At 39.3% G+C, this 20018-nt stretch overlaps 1 long non-coding RNA gene across 1 annotated transcript; it reads right to left on the minus strand.

Annotated features, from left to right (window-relative positions):
• Positions 1-536: 536 nt before the first annotated feature.
• LOC121038199 (uncharacterized) lies at positions 537-17353 on the minus strand. The gene is made up of 6 exons (XR_005794223.1): positions 17017-17353; positions 14172-14357; positions 10800-11131; positions 3475-3650; positions 2687-2814; positions 537-580 (listed from the first exon to the last, which is right to left on the minus strand). It is a non-coding gene; the product is annotated as an uncharacterized LOC121038199 (long non-coding RNA).
• Positions 17354-20018: the final 2665 nt, after the last annotated feature.

A 20018-nucleotide genomic window follows, 5' to 3' on the forward strand; every position in this document is an offset into this window, starting at 1 on the left:
AAATATGGTGGGAAAGGCAGAGTTAGAAAAGGACCATTTAGCGCCACTGGCATATAGATTGTTTTAGGCAAGAATTATCTACAGATGCTAAATACAGGGAAAATTTGTGATGAGGACCACAGTATTTGCATAACTTTAGAGTAACTCCTAATAGATTTCTAGTAGTTGCAAAAGAAAAAATAATAGCTATTCAGTAACAAAATGGATAACACTTTCACCCAGTAATCAAAATTAATATGCCAATGTGGGGCAGATAGACATAATCTTCCTCTAGAAATGATGCACTCAGAAGGCTGAAACCTCTCTTCTGGTCCAGCCTGGAATGTATAACCTGATTTTAACCATGAGAAAACCTCAGTCACTCCCAAAACAAGGAAAGTTGTATTTTAAAAAAGGAATAAATGCGGTGCCTTGGTGGTTCAGTCGGTTAAGCGTCTGACTTTGGCTCAAACTGTGATCTCATGGTTTGTGAGTTTGAGCCCTATATAGGGCTCTGTGCTGACAGCTTGGATCTTGGAGCCTGCTTCAATCCTGTGTCTCCCTCCCTGCTTATGCTCTGTCTCTGTCTCTGTCTCTTTCTCTGTCTCAAAAATAAACATTAAAAAAAATTTTTAAGGAAAAAATACTAATTCTTCAAAAATGCCACGGTCATAAAAAAAATAAATAAAACCAATGGGAAAAATTTCAGATTAAAGTAAATTAAAGAAATATAACAACTAAATGTAATACCTGATCCTAGACTGGATTCTTTAATGACAGGGGAAAAAAATCATTAAAGGGCATCATTGAGACTCTTAACAAAATTGGACTATAGACAGTAGTTTAGATAAATTAATGATGATATTTTTAATTTTATTAAAGTTGATAACAGCATCAGAGAGAAAGGGAGACTGATGATAAATGATAAAGCAAATGAAAGCAAATGAGGTAAAACAATAAAATAGGTAAATCTGACTAAAGAGTATATTGACATTCTATGTACTATTTCTATTGTTACAACTTTTCCATGGGCTTCAAATTATTTCCAAATAAAGGATGTTGAAAATTAAAAATCAAAACAAAATCTATAATAGTTGTAGGGGAAACTAACATTAATCAAGGGTCTTCACATTCCAAAAATTCTTTAAATATCTATCCACACAACAACATCACCCAAATGATCTAACAAACTTAGAGAGATTCTCCTTGGCTCTTTTTCTCAAAATTTTATTTACCGTCTTGGTTAACTAAGTTCTTGATTTAACAGTGATCAAAGTTCTTTGTCTAAAAAATGTATAGGATACAGATATGCAAACACACACACACACACACACACACACACACACGATGGTGTACATATATAGAAAATCTATCTAGGTTTACTCAAGTAATACATTGTTAAAAATAAAAAAATTGTAAAAAAATTTTTTTGCATGGCAGAAAACTGGAAGGGATATATAATATAATAAATAAAAGACATTCACAAGTGTTCCAATATTCTGTAATGCTCAAACAAAAGGTTTTAACATGAAATTTAACATTTATAAATATAAAATTCAATATTTTTATTGAAGAACCCAATTACATGTTTAAGATCGGGGAAATAAGCTTGAAATTAGACCCCACTGAAAACAAAGAAACCTTACTTGACTACAAGCATATTAGGTGCTAATGGTCATTAAGCAAATAAAACCCATATCTGCCATAAAATAAATGATATAACCTTCCATAGCACTTATAAAGTATTGCAGTAAGATCTAGAAAAGTAAATATTTTCACTGTTACATGCCAGTTGTCGATTTCTGGGAGCCACATTTCAAGAAAGGCAATGCCAAACTCTGGAGTGTCCACGGGATAAGACGTGGCTACAAAACTTTTTTTTTAATTTTATAAACACCAGTATCTACCCTGTGGCCAACACTTTTCTAGGAATATTCAAGTGAACCCATAGTTTCTGCCTTCAAAGAACATCACGAACAATTATCTGGCATATTCCTCAAGCATACTGCTCTCCTCAGGGCTCTGCCCACTCAAACTCCACTAGCTGACTCAGTGCCTCTCTGGGCTCTGCTCTTACCCATTCTAGTGTAGACAGAACTCAATGCATCCAGAAGGCAATCAAGTTGGCCCACGTGGTGCTGCTGCTGGAACTCTTTGCTCTTCTGTTAAGAATTAGGGTCCTTCCAGGTACAGTAACTAAGGCCCTAGGATTACTGCCTGTTATGCAATTTCTCCAAGGCTGATGTTTGGCCTTGCGTACTTTTGTCTTTTAGGAGATAGATTCTTGCCTCTAAATTTGAATTCTTCTCCTGGAGCCTTCGTGAATGGTGTTAAGAATTGCCTTGATAATGACCATCTGCTTGCCTTGCTGCTAACGATCGGCTGAAGAGATTCGGTGTCCCTGTGTTTCACCTACGCCTTGGGGTACCTTCTAGACCTCTTAGATACCAGCAGCCTCTAGACCATCTCCTACCTGAAACTATGCCCCTGGGCATGTCCCTGGAAACCGAATGTGGTACATCCGCTCCAGGTCCCCATGCCCTCCATGCCCACCTTTTCTGCTTAAGACTCATATTTCTCTGACAATCAAGATAGGCAATAAAACAAATAATGCAGAACACTCAGAAAGAAAGAAAAAGAGGCATATTTTAGTAATGATTTTAAGGTGTTAAAACAAATCACGGTACAATTCTAAAGGAGCTCTTACCTGATTAGGGATTCAGGAAATAATTTGTAAAGGAAGTGACATTTGATCTTGGTTTTGAATGATGAATAATTTTTATTAACAGGATTGCTGAGAGCAAGGGTGGATCCAGATTTTGTGGGGCCTGAGACCTGTAAAAATGACAGAAGGAGGGACTCTTATAGAATGCAAAGTGATAACACAAAATTAACTATTCACCATTCATTAAATAATAATGATTATTCGTTAAGCAATCATTTAACGAGAATGAAAAAAGAAATCTTACTGAACTTTAAAGAACTGGTAAGTACCGAAAACATCACAACAACCAGAAAAATAACATATATTTCTATTAACTTACTACCTGACATTTTTTGGCTACATACCCTTTAAATCACTTATTTATATGACACTAATTTTGCAATATTTTCTACAGAGAATCAAAAGATATTTCCATCTTTTATTGATTTGGTTGACCAAAATTTGTTTTTCATTACTTGGAGTATACGAGGGTTCCTTTGATTTCATAACTCATTACACTTAATGTCACATAAATTTTTAGTAGTATTGTCAAATTTGGGGAAATATCTGCCAAGTCGTTTTCTTATAAAAGACCTACTTACTATAGTATTGTTACAAGTTTGCATCCTAAAAGCACAAGAAGTCTCACAAATTCTATTTTGTGTAAGTCCATCAAAAAAGAAAAATATAGATATATATTGTAATAATTTTATATACTGTATTACCACGTATATATCTGCCAAGAGAAAGCTTTGTTTTAACTGTGTCAGTAAGGATAACATTGTTCTTACCATATTTGTACATTTACTACAATTGTACACAGATGATTAAAAGAACTTCTCACAGGGGCAACTGGGTGACTTGGTCAGTTAAGCATCCAACTCTTGATTTCAGCTCGGGTCACGATCACACGATTCATGGAATCAAGCTCCGCATTGGGCTTGTATGGTTAAGGCCCTCCCAGCGCCTAGAAGGGGACCAAGCGAGAGAAGGCCTTGAAGCTAAAGCTTCATTACCTCACAGTAAAAACAATGGCTTCAAAGCATTTTCAGGCAGAAGAAACTGACAATTTCACCCTGAGCCCTTTAACTGGGTCTACCATCCCATCCAGTAAAGTGTCAGTTTTGTCAAATATCCTGTTTCACTTAATAGAGGCATAAATTCAGAATAAGGAAGGCAGACACTCCCGTCATATTCATAAGACCGGTTTTGAGAATCAAACTTTATGAGGCCATTTGTCAAAACTAGAGGAAGTCTAGGGGACCGTGATCAAGAAAGTCAGAAGACTCAAGAGAAGAATAGTTATTAGAACTTGAGTATTTAGAATGTCAAAGAGATGACTTAGGAAGGAAATAAGACTTTTTGCAAAATATGGGAGGGATTGTCCTATGGATGAGGAATTCAACTTGCCCTACATTCTTTGGGGCAGAAGAAAGACTAGGAGTGGCTTGAAAATTTAGCACCAAAAAATATAGACCATTAATAGTGTTTATGTTGATTACATGTTGAAATGATAATATTTTGGATAAGTTGAGGTTACATAACATGGATTAATTTCACATTTTTTTTACTGCTTTGATTTGGCCACTAGAAATTTTTAAAGTATATATACAGCTTGCATTTGTGGCTTACAAGATATTACAGGTGGTTGGCACCGGTCTAAGGTTCCAGCCCACTGAGATACTACCTAAGCACTCAAAGCTATTGCAGTTGTACCGAGAGCTGAGGCGTCGAAACCATTGTATATATTTAGGTAGCTTTTATTTGAAATCCTTCTTTTTAAAATTTAATCCATTTACTTGTTTTATTGGTGTCACTTGGCTTTTTTTTTCTATTGAGGTATAACTGACATACTACATTACATTGTTTTCAGGTACAACATAATGATTTATGTATATTGTGAAATGATCACCCCAGTAAGTCTAGTTGACATCCATCACTACACATAGTTATAGAATTTTTTCCTATGATGAGACTTCTAAGATTTACTCCCTTAGCAACTTTCAGATATGCAATACAGTGTTATTAACTATAGTTGCCATGCTGTACATTATATCCCAATAGTTTATATTATAACAGCAAGTTTGTACATTTTGACTGGCTTCACCAATTTTGTCCATGCCCCATCCTCTGCCTCAGGCAACCACCAATCTGTTCTTTGTATCTATGAGCTTAGTTTTGTCATTTTTGTTTTAGATTCTACATATAAATGTGATGATAATTGTCTTTCTCTCTCTTTCTCTTTCTCTATTTCTGTCTCTCTTTCTCTCTCTGACTTATTTCACTTAGCATAGTGTCTTCCAGTTCCATCCATGTTGTTGCAAATACCACGATTTCCTTATTTTTTGTGGCCAAATAATATTCCATTGTGTATATATGCCACATTTTCTTTATCCATTCATCCACTGACAGATAACTAGGTTTTCTATACCTTGATTATTGTAAATAATGCTGCAATGAACATGAAGGTGAGTACATATTTTCAAGTTATGGCTGTGTTTTCTTTGAATACCCAGACAGAAATGCTAGATCATGTGGTAGTTCTATTTTTAATTTTTTAAGGAGCCTCCATACTGTTTTCCACAATGGCTACACCAATTTACATTCTCGCTAATAATGCACAAGCATTCTCTTTTCTCCACATCTGTGCCAACACTTATTATTTCTTATCATTTTTATAATAGTCAACTAACAGGTGTGAAGATTTATCTTACTAGGTTTTGATTTGCATTTCCCTTATGATCAGTGATGCTGAGCATCTTTTCATATTCCTCTTGACTATCTGTATAGTTGTTTTGTTTTGTTTTAGAAAAATGTCCATTCAGATCCTCTGGCATTTTTTTGGTTAGAATTTTTTTTTTGCTATCAAGTTTCATGAGTTCTTTATGTATAGTGGATATTAACCCTTTATCAGATAAATGGTTTGCAAATATTTTCTTTTAGTCAGTAGTTTGCCTTTTCATTTTGTTGATGGTTTCCTAAAAACTGAAGTTGTCTAGAAGCTTTTTAGTTTCACTTGTTTATTATTGCTTTTACGGTCTTCACTTTTGTTATCAAGTCCAAAAAATCATCCCCAAGGCCTATGTCAACGAGCTTACTGCCTAGGTTTTCTTCTAGGAGTTTTATGTTTTCAGATATTACTTCAAGTCTTTAATCCATTTTGAGGTAATATTGGTATGCAGTGTAAGATACTGGTCTACTTTTATTCTTTTGTGGGTGGCTGTCCAGCTGCTCCAACATCATTTATTAAACAGACTGTCTCTTCCACTTTGTAGATTCTTGCGTCTTTTGTCATAAACCAACCAACCACATATGCATGGTTTTATTTCTTGACTCTCTGTTCTATTCCATTGATCCATGTGTCTGTTTTTATGTTAAAACCATATTGTTTTTTATTACCATAGCTTTGTGACATAATTTGAAATCAGGGAGCATGATACCTCAAGCTTTGTTCTTCTTCCTCAAGATTGCCTTGGCTATTCAAGGTCTTTTGTGGTCCCATACAAATTTTAAGATTGTTTCTTCTATTTCTGTGAAAAATGCCATTGGAAGTTTGGTAGGGTTTGCATTGAACCTCTAGATTGCTTTGGGAAACATGGACATTTTAAAAATATGAATTCTTCCAATCCATGAGCATGGACTATCTTTTCATTTATTCATGTCTTCAATTTCTTTCATCAATGCCTTATAGTTTACCCAGTACAGGTCTTTCACTTCCTTGGTTAAATTTTTTCCTCAGCATTTTATTATTTTCAAAGCAATTGTAAATGGGATTTATTTTCCTAATTTCTCTTTCTGATAGTCTATTGTTAGTGTATAGAAACACAACCAATTTCTGTATATTGGTTTTGTATCCTGCAACTTTACTGAATTCGTTTATTAGTTCTAAGAGTTTTTTGGAGTCTTCAGAGTTTTCAATATATACTATCATGTCATCTGCAAATAGTGACAATTTTACTTCTTTCTTTTCACTTAGATACCTTTTATTTTTTCTTCTTGCCTATTTGTTCTGGTTAGGATTTCCAGTACTATTTTGAATATGAGTGGTAAAAGTGGGCATCCATGTCTTACAGGCATTGATCTCAGCTTTTCATCATTGAGTACGTTAGCTCTGGACTTGTCATTTCTGGCCTCCATTTTGTTGCAGCATATTCCCTCTATACCCACTTCGTTGAGATTTTTTTATCATAAGTAAATGTTGAATTTTGTCACATGCTTTTTCTGCATCCATTGAGATGATCATATGATAATTATTCTTCATTTTGTTAATGTAATGTATCACACTGATTTTCAGATGTTGAATCACCTTTGCATCCCTGGAATAAATTTCATTTGATCTTGGTGTATGATCTTTTGAATGTATTGTTGAATTTGGCTTGTTACTATTTTCTTGAGGATTTTTGCATCTATGTTCATCAGAGATATTGGCCTGTAAATTTCTTTTCTTGTGGTATCCTTGTAGAATATCCTTTCCTTGTGGTATCCTTGTGGTAATTCTGGTATCATAAAATGACTTTCAAAATGTTCCCATCTCCCATCTCTCTATTTTTTGAAAGTGTTTGAGGATGGGTATTAATTCTTTGAATGTTTAGTAGAATTCACTAGTAAAGCTGACTAGACTAGCCCTGGACTTCTGTTTGTAGGGAGTGTTTTAATTACTGATTCAATCTCCTTACTTATAACCAGTCTGTGCAGATTTTCTATTTCTTCATGATTCAGTCTTGGAAGGTTGTATGTTTCTAGGAATTCAACTGTTTCTTCTCGGTTGTCCAATTTGTTGGTGTGTAATTATTCTAGTAGTCTCTTATGATCCTTTGTATTTCTGTGCTATCAATTGCAGTGTCTCCTCTTTCATTTCTGATTTTACTTATTTGAGTTTTCTCTCTTTTTTTCTTGATGAGTCTAGCTAAAGGTTTATCAATTTTGTTTATCTTTTCAAAGAACCAGATCTCGGTTTTGTTGATCTTTTTTATTGTCTTTTTAGTCTCTATTTTATTTACTTCTGCTAAATCTTTGCTATTTCCTTCCTTCTGTCCTTCTGTTAACTTTAACTTTTTTTGTTGTTGTTGTTTTGTTTTTTATCTTGATGTATAAAGTTAGGTCATTTGAAATTTTTCTTGTTTCTCAAGGTAAACGTTTATCGCCATGAACTTCCCTTAGAGAACTGCTTTTTCTGTATCCCATAAATTTTGGTATGTTACATTTCCATTTTGTCTCAAGGTATTTTGCTTTCACTTTTAATTTCTTCACTGACCAGTTGGTTTTTCAGTAGCATGTTATTCAGTCTCTACGTATTTGTGAATTTTCCAGTTTTCTTTCTGCAATTGATTTCGAGTTTCATACCACTGTGGTGTGAAAAGACACTTGGTGTAATTTCAGTTATCTTAAATTTCTTAAGACTTGTTCTGTGGCCTAATTTATATTCTACCCTGGAGAATGTGCCATGTACACTTGAGAAGAATGTGTATTCTGTTGTTTTGGGATGGAATGTTCTGTATATATCTATTAAGATAGTGTCTGCTCTCTGGGGTCTCAGGAGTTTACAGTCAGCCCTTAGATGTGTGTTTAATTGGAAGCCTGCCCCTCAGGCTGCAGCTATGATAATAAGCTAATAGGCTTTTTTCCAGAAAGATTGAGCTCCTGCGTCTATTGTCTCTTGCTCCCAGGCAGGGGCAAAGCAGGGAGGAAGAGCTTGCTGCTTAAGAACTATTTTTCCATTGGTTACAGCCTTGAGGGACCTATGAACATAAGTCTATCTGGCCACCAGAGGCAGGTGATACAGAGATGTCCCCAAACAGCAGCCCCCAAAAGCAGGGTACCAGAGAAAAGCATAAGCTCCTCTCTATAAGATACTGGTGGACTGGACCGAGGCAGAGAAGAGTGCAAAGATGGCATTATCAGCTCCCACTTCCAGAGAGCCTCTGCATAGTCCCTAACAACTGTCTGTCCAGTTGTTACAGTCCCATGGGACCCAGGAACACAAACCCTCTTGGCCTCCAGAGCCAGGGGATCAAGGGGCATTCCTTAGGTGGCAGCCTCAAAAACTGTATCACCAGACATACAAACTGGGGTCCCAAATGTGTGTAAAGGATTCCCTTCAGGAGATAATGGCATTCAGGAGCACTGAGAGGGACAGAACATGAAGATGTCACCCACTCCATGGAGCGAAGCAGAGGGTGAGTGGAAAGATGGCGCATGTGCACGCGCACGCACACACGCACACACACACGGAACAAAAAGAAAAGAAGCAAAGAAAATAGGGAGAAAAGTAAGAAAAAGCAAAAAGGGAAATAAAAGAAAAAAAAAAAAGAAGATGGTGCCTACCAGGGTTAGCAAGGCAGGGGAGAGCAGGAAGAAGGCGCCCACCAGGCTCCCTTCAGGAAGAGTATCCCCACCCCTTAGACCAATGCTTTAAAATTAGGAAATGAGTATCTTTCCCATAAAGTCTGGGCACTTTTCAAAGGGTTGCTTCTGTGCTGGGCCCTGGGGCAGGCGAGTCAGCACATAGGCCCTTTAAGAAACATTCCTCATTTCGCCACAGCCCTGTGGGTCTCTTGTGTATGAGCCCTGTTGGTCTTAAAACTTGGCCTTTTCTTAAATAAGGCAAATGAGCTCCTATAGTGTTCAAAGAATAATCCAATCAAGATATTTCACTGTCCCTTTACTCAATAGGAATTGTTGGGTCATAGCAGTAGGTCTGACATTGGCAGGTTTATACAGTAATTTTTTTTTCTTATCAGCTACTTAATGAAATGAATTTGTATCATAGCATCTTTTAAATGTTAATACTCTTACAGCTGTCTTCAAAGACCTATTTTGAACTAAATATGTTATCAATCAAAATACTCATTAAAATTCGACGCAAGCTTATGTGGAGAGAGAGATTAAATCATTGAGGCATCTGGGCCTCTTATTCCACTAATGTGACCTCATTATACCATAATTTGTTATTACAGAAATTTAATATTCTGATGCCATAGAATTACTAAGGGCCTTCACGTTTCCCTGGTTTTCATCTACCCTGATCGCAAACTTTTTGATCATTTACTGGTTGGGTTCTTAGATATTTCCAAGACTTGTATTTCTGGCAGACCACACGGTGTAACGTGAGAAAGCAATACTCTCTGACACTGGAGATATATGATGGCACCAATCCCTGAGGGAACTTGGAGACTGTGTTCTCTCTGATGAGATGAGGAAATATTTTGAATATTTTGTTTCCCGTTAGCCACCATTAATACAGGTAGATCCTGACTCTGACACCTTCACACGCTATAGCTTATCACTGAATGACATCCCACTCCCATAGATGAGTGATGGACTCAGAAGCACAGGGGGTACTTCTTAGAGCATTAAGCGGTTTCTCTATCCACCGCGGAGTCCTGACGACCAAAGAAAGGGATGTGCAGAGCTCTAGTAAGTGCCTCACAAAAGTAAGTACCAAACAAATTCTCTCCCAGCCCACCACTTTAATCTAACCATTCAACTGAACATGTCACTTGGCTTTCTCCTGCCATTTAAGTAGAACCCAATAAAAGCCAAAGAAGAGATAGAACGTTCGGAGTGTCAGGAATCAAGGACATAGCGTTTAAAAATTTAGTTCATTTTTTCATACAGAGACGATTATGAAAATATCTTAATTTAGAAGCAAACTCAGAATAAATTCTGAAAGAGTCATCTCTAACTCATATACCTGTATCCAACACTGCTCTTAATAATAACAAAATGGTCATTCTTCCCAGCTGTGATGTTTTTTCTCCCTATTAACCTATTTCTTCAACAAAAAAAAGCCAACCTTTGTGGGCCTAGTTGACATTGGTGGGGATAAACTTTGACCAGATCCCAGAACCCAGAGATGCAGAATTAGTACCACTCAGTTCCTAGTGATAGCAAAGAAAAAACCTGTAAGGAAGATGAGTTGCCCATCAGATCAACAGCCTCCTAGCCTCAAGTTATTATAACACTTTTCTCTTTTGATAGATGTGAGCTATCAGGAGCTAGGTATTTTCATTATATACATCCCCAAGTACATCTGCTGTCTCTCCTACTATTATCCTCCCCTTGCACCCTATGGCAGCGACACTGGCTTCCTTTTCCTGCTTCCACAGTCACTTACCATCGTAGGGCCTTTGCACTTTCTGCTTTCAGATGCTATAATGCTCTTCCCCCAGATTCCACATGGCTCACTTCCTCTCATTCTTCAAGGCTTTGCTCAACGATCACCTTTGCAACGTGGCTTTTCTCATGACCGAATTGCAAACGGAAACTCCTTCTCTGCCCAGTACCCCCATCTACCTCTTTGCTTGATCTTCCGGGATGGTGTCTACCGCCATCTGGCACACTCCATACTTCACACACTCCTCCTTTGCTCTCAATCTCCCTAGCTCAAGTGTGAGGTCCCCAAGGTGAGGACTTAGGGCGGCTTCCTCGTTGCCACATCTCAAGTACCTATAAGAGTGTTTGGAACAAATGATAATGAGTGAGTAAACGAAGAGAGCATATAGTAATGGATTTTTGTCATTTTGTTGGAGTGCTTCGAATAGAGTTAGTCACACAAAGAACATTATTTTAAAACCCATGCAGTGCATCATTTTGGTGACTTGATTTATATGTACATGTCTATTTGTAAATATGAATACACTGCAGCCTAAATTGTTGGGGTTGTTGCTGTGCACGTTCTTCAGTCACTAAAAAAACAAATGGCTGTGAATTCACATAACCTTCAGCGCAACTCCGAGTAACAGATGACAGACTATGTTCCCATTGTTTTATGTGAAATAATGAAAGAGAAATATGTAGGAGAAAAAAACCCACTTTGGAGTGAAAAGAAATGCCTGAGTTGGCTTGGCCCGACCAGCAGGAGCCCAGGAAAACAGAAACGTTAGATTGCTGAGTGATGGGCAGATTCAAGTGCCTCCCAAGCAACAAACCTTCAGTTTGGGAGATGCTACGACCAACAGAGCAAGGAAATTGGCGTCAACACCATGTAAAGAATATTAAATCCCTTAAAGCAAAGGCATGACATTTCTTCTCCACACCCTCTGGTTTGTCCTCTATTATTATTTGAGAGTAAGCCTTAGTGCCAAATGAAAAAAAAAAAAAAGTAGACAATTCTTTGCAGACGACTTCAACAACCTGATAAGTATTCATTTCAGCTTAAAGCATGCTTGTAAATATCATTTCAAATAAAGCACTGACTTGATTTTTAATCAATGAAAACTGACATTTGTTGAAAAGCCTTTCTGAATAATTACCTTGCATTCTTATTACTAAAGCGGATTTAACGGAAAATCAAAACAAACGGTATTAATTACATCGTATCCTCATTATATATTAATAGGTTCAGAAACCAAACATTGAGTGTCTTATAGAGCTGGGTGTAATATTTATATGAAGCTTTATGATGGAAGCCAGCTTAATTCTAATACATCCATTTTAGTGCTCTGACCTTCTGTTCTCTGGACATATGATTTTGGTCTCTGCTAGGAGCACACGTATCTGGAATCCATGGTTTGGGCTCATGTCTGAGAACCCAGAATGTCGTAGGACATTGACTTTCTCATGCCAAGGGACATGAGTTGTCTGACTGATCAGACATCGTCTACTTTTCACTCAGAGTTGTTACTGAAATACTTCTCTGGGTGATGGGTTTAGAACATCAAAGGAAGGGACCTCACTGTGTGACTGTGCCCTGAGATCTGCTATCATCTGCGTGTCCAGCAAGCAACTGGGCAGGTGCAAAAGCATGGAAGTGGGAAGAGCATCACAGGAGAAGGGGTTTTCTTAGATCTTCATCCCCTGGACTGCCCCCTGGACCATCAGGTCTTTACACTCATGTTCAGCCCTAGCTCCGGCTCCTTAGTTGTAATTAGAACCCAGCAGGTGGGTTCCTAGCTGTGGAAACCTTTTAAGTTGTACAACACTTCTGAGTATCAGGTTTCTCATTTGTAAATTAGAAATAAAGATAATATTTGGTTGATGCAAAGATTAAATGAAACAGTTGTTATGACGATTAAATGAATAATCCTTCTAAAGTGCTAAGCACAGTTTCCAATGTGTACTAGACTCTCAATAAATGTTAGTTATTAAAATCATTATCAAAGGCCTCTTTCCGTCCTGACATTCTATGACTATTCAAGTGCAATATGGAAGCCCCACTGTGAATATATAATCGGACTTCTTACTTCTTTAACCTTTTACTACGGCACATGTCTTTCAAACCCCTGAGCTTGCTACAAAACACCAGCATAAGCAGAATGGACAAACACAGAGAATTGATTAAACTTTGGACATAGAAGGCCTCCCTACTGGAATAGAGACCACACACAAAGCAGTGGAATTTCACCAAAGTAAGGAGCGTCCAGACAATACCATCATCCTTGGAGATGGCATTTGCAAAACTAGAATCATTCATTCAGCATATATTGAATGTGCCAGGAGAGCTTTAGGTACCGGAGACCCAGCAATGAACAAAAAGACAAGTGCATCTTGGGAAGCATATGTTGTTGTTGGTAGATAAACATGATTGGACGAGAAGGGAATGGGAGGTGACACAGTGTCCTCCATCTTTCGTACGGGCTCCTGAGAGCCTTCCTTGGCTTCTCCACCACTCCACTGGGCGTATTAGTCAGCATGGGACTGTCATGGATTTTCCTTCCTCATCTAAATCCCCCACTGCCGCCTCCTCTCCAATCCCACTGACACTTCCCTCTGCCAGGTTTTTCTTTTCTCTTGCTTTGGTTACAATTTGATTCCATAAATTCAAAAAGTTAGATGAATGGAGGGATGGGTGAAATTAAAATCTCCAAATCAAAGTTCTAAAGATTAAAACGACAATGACAGAGATGAAGGATGTAAGTGATGGGATTAACGCAGATTTGAAAACACAGGGAAAAACACCAGTGAATTTGAAGACATGGCAATAGAAACGACTCGAAGTGAAACAAAGAGAAAAAAAACTGACAAAAATATGGACAGAGCACCAGTGAGCTGTGGAATACCTTCAACTGGCCTACTATATGTGTAATTGGAGCTTTCAAAGGACAGGAAAGAGAGTAGGTGACAGAAAAAATACCTTTGAAGAGATAATGTTTAACATTGTTCTATACTTGATGAAAATTATACACCCACTTTTGCAAGAAACTGCATGGAACCCAAGCAGAGGAAACAAGAAGAATATTTCATCAAGGCATATCAGTGTCACATTGCTAATGATAAGGAGACCAAAGCTCCGAGCATTTACCTGGTTTTCTTGGTTATATAACAAGAACGGGGTCCATTCACAGTGAGTGGACTTTATACATATCTTAAGGAAGTCATAGATATGGATTGGTAAGGACTAGATCAGAAGTGAAAGCAAAAAGAAAAATACCACCTAGGCATGAAGGTAGGGATGCTGCCAAAGAACTTTTAAAAAGTATATTAACACTTCATGCACCAAGCCAAGGTCAACAAGACCACGCCTCTGCAGGCAATGAGCTCTACCAACCACACTGAGTATGAAGCCGGGACTGAGGGCTACAGTCTACATTCTCATTTCCTTATTCGGTTGCCTGTTTCTTCAGTCTACCTTCTTCCTCTCAGGCCTTCATATTCTGCTTCTTGGGAGTACTGCCCCGTTCAGCGTGGATTTTTATGTTTGTTTGCTTATCTGTGCACTGGGTTTTCTCCTGTTCTAAAAAAAAAAAAAAAAAAATGCTTGAGAAGTGGGATATGTATCATCTCCAAAGCTTATAAGACCAAGAAGTTTTATCAATTATCTTTCCTTTTGCTCTTTTTGTGCTTATAAATATACAAGTTTTAATGCCTATTTAGTTATTTTGAGAGAGTGTGTGTGCAAGCAGGGAAGGGGCAGAGAAAGAAAGAGAATCCCAAGCAGGCTCTGCACTGTCAGATATGGGGCTTGAACTCACAAACGGCAAGATCATGGCCTGAACTGAAATCAAGAGTCAGACGCTTCACCAACTGAGTCACCCAGCCACCCCGCTCTTTTTACGCTTATGAAGTAGAAACTCCAGGCACTCCCTCAGCACTTACCACTCAAACACTTGAAATTGCTGATTTTTTTTTCATTATTTGTTGGATGAGTAGTCTGATTTATTTTTCTTAAAGAGTCTTTTAACTTCCCAGCTTGAGTTTGCCTGTTTTGCGATTTCATATATGTTCCCTTCTAGATGATAATAAATAAAAGGAACTATTGGTAAAAATCTGAAATTAGATTTAGTACTGAGCTGAGCACACTTTTACAAGTCTTCATGCCCCACTCCACAACTTCCAAATATGATTTTTACTGAAGTTGAAATACCGAAAATATGTTTTAGATCTTACTCGGCTGACAATCACTCTACCCTGTCGTTCACACACACACACACCCAGCTAGGCCTGCTGAAGGGTGTAGAGAGGAATGACATCGGCACTTCCCTCAGGAGGGCTGTAACAGGGACAACGAGACAAGATTAAACTAAGCAAAATCCAAGGCAAACAACGACAAGTGTTTTCATTGTCAATGGCTATCCTGAATAGTTTGTTCAGATACAAAACACACACACACACGCCATGCAAGTTCCAAAATCCTGGTTTCAAAACGACCCCACATTGGTTGGAACAGAATGCAGGCCCAGACTCTTGAAATCACGCACGTATGCTGTGTCCTCAGACAGCGTTTCTGGAGTTTGAGCCTTACCTAGCCCTGCTGCATATAAACTCTGCGACCATACACCAAAAACATAGTACACCAAAACACAGACAAAGGACTAAACTTTCATTAGCACTGCATGAAACCTACAAACCTTAGAAAACTGGTATCAGTCAGCAGGCCAAGAAAGATGAACAAACCCCCAGCCAAGAAGTTTCTAATTCTGGAACTACACCTGATTGTCAGCAACCCGGGTAACACTTGTGTGTTTCTATCTCTACAATAATTTGAAAGAACAGTCGTCTTTAACAGTATCACAATTCTTGCCTCTATTAATCTCAACCTAATCTGTGGTATTGAGTCAGATATAGCTAGGAAGCCGACCTTGCAGTGGAAGCTAGGACATCTTGCCTTAAAACCCCTTCTTGATGCCCTCACGTTCCTGAAAATTGCACAGACCAAATAAATAGCTGTAGTGTGCACTGAGTATAGACAAAGAGGAAGGTGCCAAGCAGGACTACTAAATTTATTTCACGACCATTCATCCTTTCCGTTTTCCTAGACAGTCCACAGACAGATTGGTAAGGCAGCAATCAGGACCCGTGGTTAAGATGGCTGAACAATCGGGGTGGCGCGGCTGCCATTCCATTTGTCAGACTGAGCCAGAAAAGGATGGAGCCTGAGGGAGCAAGGCAGAAGAGGGTGCACGAGTTGTGCTCTCTGGCCTTGGCAAAGGAGATATATCCAGGGGCAAATGGATGTCTGGGAGCAAACAGAGAGAGAAGCACCCTGAGTCAGAGAAAAAGCCATGAACACTGGGGTGACTAGGAGGTGCCTGGGGACATTTATTACTTATTTCCTGAAGTCAGGAGAAAACTAGTCGTAGGAAAATAGCTTCATTTCCGTTCCTGACTTGTTTTATGGGAGATTTCCCTAGAAAGATCTTCCTTCCCTCCGGACGGTTCAGCATACACACCCCCCCAGGATTTTCTCATTTCTCTCCTGACAGGAGTGTTCCCATCCTAACCCTCCAGCAGTTAAAAGCTCCCTACTCTCCGCTCCAGCATCTAGGTCTGCTCTCTTTCCTTTGTTCCGAATGCTCTGCCAGCAGGAGAAAGCATCCTTTCTAGAAATCGCCGGATGGCAACGGGCTAGAAATGGAGGGAGAGAGAAGTGGGAACAGAGTGCGATAGAAACAGAGGCGGGAGACAGAGAGAAGGAGAGGGGGGGAGAAGAACAGCACCGATGCGGGAAGCCCCAGCCTACTGTCGCCCCGTCTTCTAGCCTGCCCTTCCCGGGAGCTGCAGCTCAGGTGACAGCCTGCTGCTGGGGCCGCTGCTACTGCTCTTTCTGCCCTTCAGACTCCCTTCACCATGGTGATACAGTAATGAAGGAGAGCTGCCCTGTCAGACCTCATCAGCAGTCCTGTGAAGGCAGGATGAAATCACTCCTATTGACCCCCTGGCATATTTATAGGCTCTCTCTTTCTGCTGAGGCTGGTGGTTATCACCTTCCCGTCCCGCCGTGTGTTTATTCAGCAGCACGCTAAATCGCGCCCGTGTGCAAGGGAAGCATTCATCAGGAACCACAAGCCCCTCTTTCAGGCTGCCAAACCTATCCAATTACTGGAGCTGCAAGGGCCTGCAGAAACCCCTTCGGCCAGGCAAGTTGTCTTGTTTGTACCCTCTAAAAATAATACCTTCTGAGCTCTGCACGCTTCCTCTGTCCAATCTGCACGTTGCCTTTGAACTAGCAGAGCGCTCATTTATCCTTCATTGGCTGCGTCTCCAAGTTCCCCCTTTTCTTCTTAAACAATGAGAAAGAGGCGCTGCATCTCTTTCTGGAGAGGTTGGGGAGAGGATGCGGGCATGCCCGCCACTTCCCTCTCCGGCTTGGCTACCTCTTCAGACCTGCAAGTTAAGCAGTCATGTTCTCCTGAAGGGCAGCTAGCACTCTGGTCCCGTGCTGCCCTCTATCTTTCTGTCTCTTGCTAAACAAGTGATTTGCAAGAAACTATTAAAATAACAAGGGAAATTATATCATTTGGGTTTAAAGGCACGAGAACCAGATTTAGACATGCCTTTAAAATGTTCACAGATGAAGATGGCACATTGTTTAAAGTACCTGTCTCTTAATATGCATTAATTTAATTAGAGCTTTGGGTTGTTGTTTTTTTACCAATACTTTTACATTGTCTATTTCTCTGAATGTACCTTATTTTTCAGATTAGAAAAAGAAGCAAAGATTGATGCTATTAGACCTAGTATTTTATTCCGTAGCCTGCAATGTTTTCTGAAGCTAATTACAATGGAACATTTATGACTTAAGACTTTCTAAATTATGGGAGACAGAGTGAAGAAACAGCAGTGAAACCTACCTGAGACTTAGAAAACCTGGATTTCTTGTTCCAGTTTCACTTCTAACTAGAATTGTAACCTTGTAAGTCATTAATCATTCTGGGCTGTAGCTCCCTTATCTACGGTTCTGTCTACAGCTAACATTTCCATACTCCCAAGCATGGCATTGAACAAAGGCAACGAGGCTAAATGACCACTTGATTAATAACCAAGCCATTTGTGAGACCTGGGGCAAAGGTTGATTGCTTCCCTTATCCCCAGAGGCCAACGCATAATAGCTGTTGAGGGTGCGGCAGTAACATACAAAGCATAATAAGAAAGACGCCCAAGCCAAGCATCAACCTTATAGCGTGTGCTGCTACATACTTACAGCTAGCTCTCAGAAAAACAAAAAGCAAAAAACAAACCACCCATCTGTAGCCCTTGCCAATTTCTGTGGTGTAAGTAACCCGACCACAGTCACTTTCAAGCTCCCAATTTGATTTCACTGATGGAGGAGTCAAGGAGAAATGCTAGAAGTTGGTTCTCCAGAGCCCTCCCAATGGTGTTCCAGCACAGCACAGCTTCTGTGTGCACAGCCCATCTACCTCCGACTGCCATGGGTCTCTGGACATCAGCTGGCCTTTGAGAGACCAGTGGGATTCCACTGAGACGCACAAAATAAAGGTGGTAAGATTGCGAAGAAAAGCTTGTCCCGGTTTTGAATACTTCGCAAAAATGTCACAGAGGGGCACCGGGGCAGTTCAGCAGGTTGAGTGTCTGACTTTGGTTCAGGTTAATGATCTCACGGTTCGTGAGTTAGATCCCCTCATCGGGCTCACCGCTGTCAGCTCAGAACCTGCTTCAGATCCTCTGTCTCCCTCTCTCTGCCCCCCTCTGGTCTCTCTCTCTCAAAAATAAATAAACATTCAAAAATATATCACAGAAGTATCTCTAATGACAGAAAAGGAAAAAGAGGGGAGGAAGGTCTTGTGCTTCTAGTCCTTCTGGTCTACAGTCCAAAGATACTTCAGAAAACATTTCTTTAAAGTTTCCTGTGAGATTTACATTCTATTTTGGAGTTATCTAGAACTATTTTAATATAAAAATCATATGAAATAAGGACATAATATGACAACTTTAAAACTAAAAAAAAAAAGATTTTATATAACCCCTATCACACCAAAATGTGCGTCAATAAAAGACTCTAAAATGGAACCACAACTTGAGGGATTTTGAATGGTTTTTTCCATGAAGGAAAGAAGAGAAGGAGAGAAAAGGGGAAGAAAGAGAAAGGAAGGGAGAGAGAGAAAAAAGAAGGGAGAAAGGAGGGGAGGGAGCATGCGAAACAAGCTACAGCAAAGCACCATGACATGGAAGAAGAATAAGTTTGAAAAGAGATAACGCAGTGGGGACATCCTTCTCATGAATCGGCTCATCACCACTCTCCCCAGCAAGAAGGCTCCACATTCCGGGTCTCTTTAGCTCATAGAGAAATGAACGCTTTCTTATTTAGATGAATGCCTATTTGGGAAAAACATGAATCAACACAGGAAACGTGATAAAGACCACCCAAATGGGTGTGTTCAACAGGAATAAGTTGAGAGAGACCACCATGAGAGTGGTAATCAAGGACAGACACACAGAATTATGAGGAGGTAATAGCTTTGGCATTCACATCCTTAGACGGAAAAAAATGAACAGTAATCTAGAAGCTTCACCACCTCGGTGAGAAAGGAAACGTTTTGAAGAATTTGTACTAATGGGTCAAAAAATTCCCAAATTGATATCGGACCATTCAATTTAATCTCATAAATATTCATGGTGCACCTGTGAGCACAAAATCCCAAGTGGAGCAGAAATTGGTGCGGGAAAGGGGGCAGGCATAGGAAGAGTGTTTGAAGATAAACAAAGACGTGATAAGCACCCTAAAGAAGCTAAGAATATAGCAGAGGTTGATGAACTGCTATCTAAAGTATGAGGAAGAATGACAGGTATTATAAGAGAAGTAAAAACACAGTGCCTGAGTAATAACTCCCAGTGGGGAATAAGGAAACGCACCATGACCTGATTCCATGTCTATTCGTAAATTCCTTTTTTTTCCCCCTATAAGTGGTATATTGAGCTTAGGCAGAATTAAGGAAGTCATTTCTATTTCAACTAGATATACCCAGATTTACCGCATTTTTCTTTTTCTCAAGTATCATTTAGCCATGGAAAAGGGCTTTTTGCATATTGCCAGCTAAGACAAAAGAAGGTTGCAAATGGCCTGCCCTTCTAAAGACCTTGCAGACCAATTCTTGGTGATGAGCTCATGGAACTGTGTGGTCAGAAAATTGTTTCGTACACCTCTCAGTGCTGAAGC

The sequence above is a fragment of the Herpailurus yagouaroundi genome, unplaced genomic scaffold (genome assembly GCF_014898765.1).
Source record: "Herpailurus yagouaroundi ecotype Mexico unplaced genomic scaffold, PumYag 165, whole genome shotgun sequence".
NCBI lineage: Eukaryota > Metazoa > Chordata > Mammalia > Carnivora > Felidae > Herpailurus > Herpailurus yagouaroundi.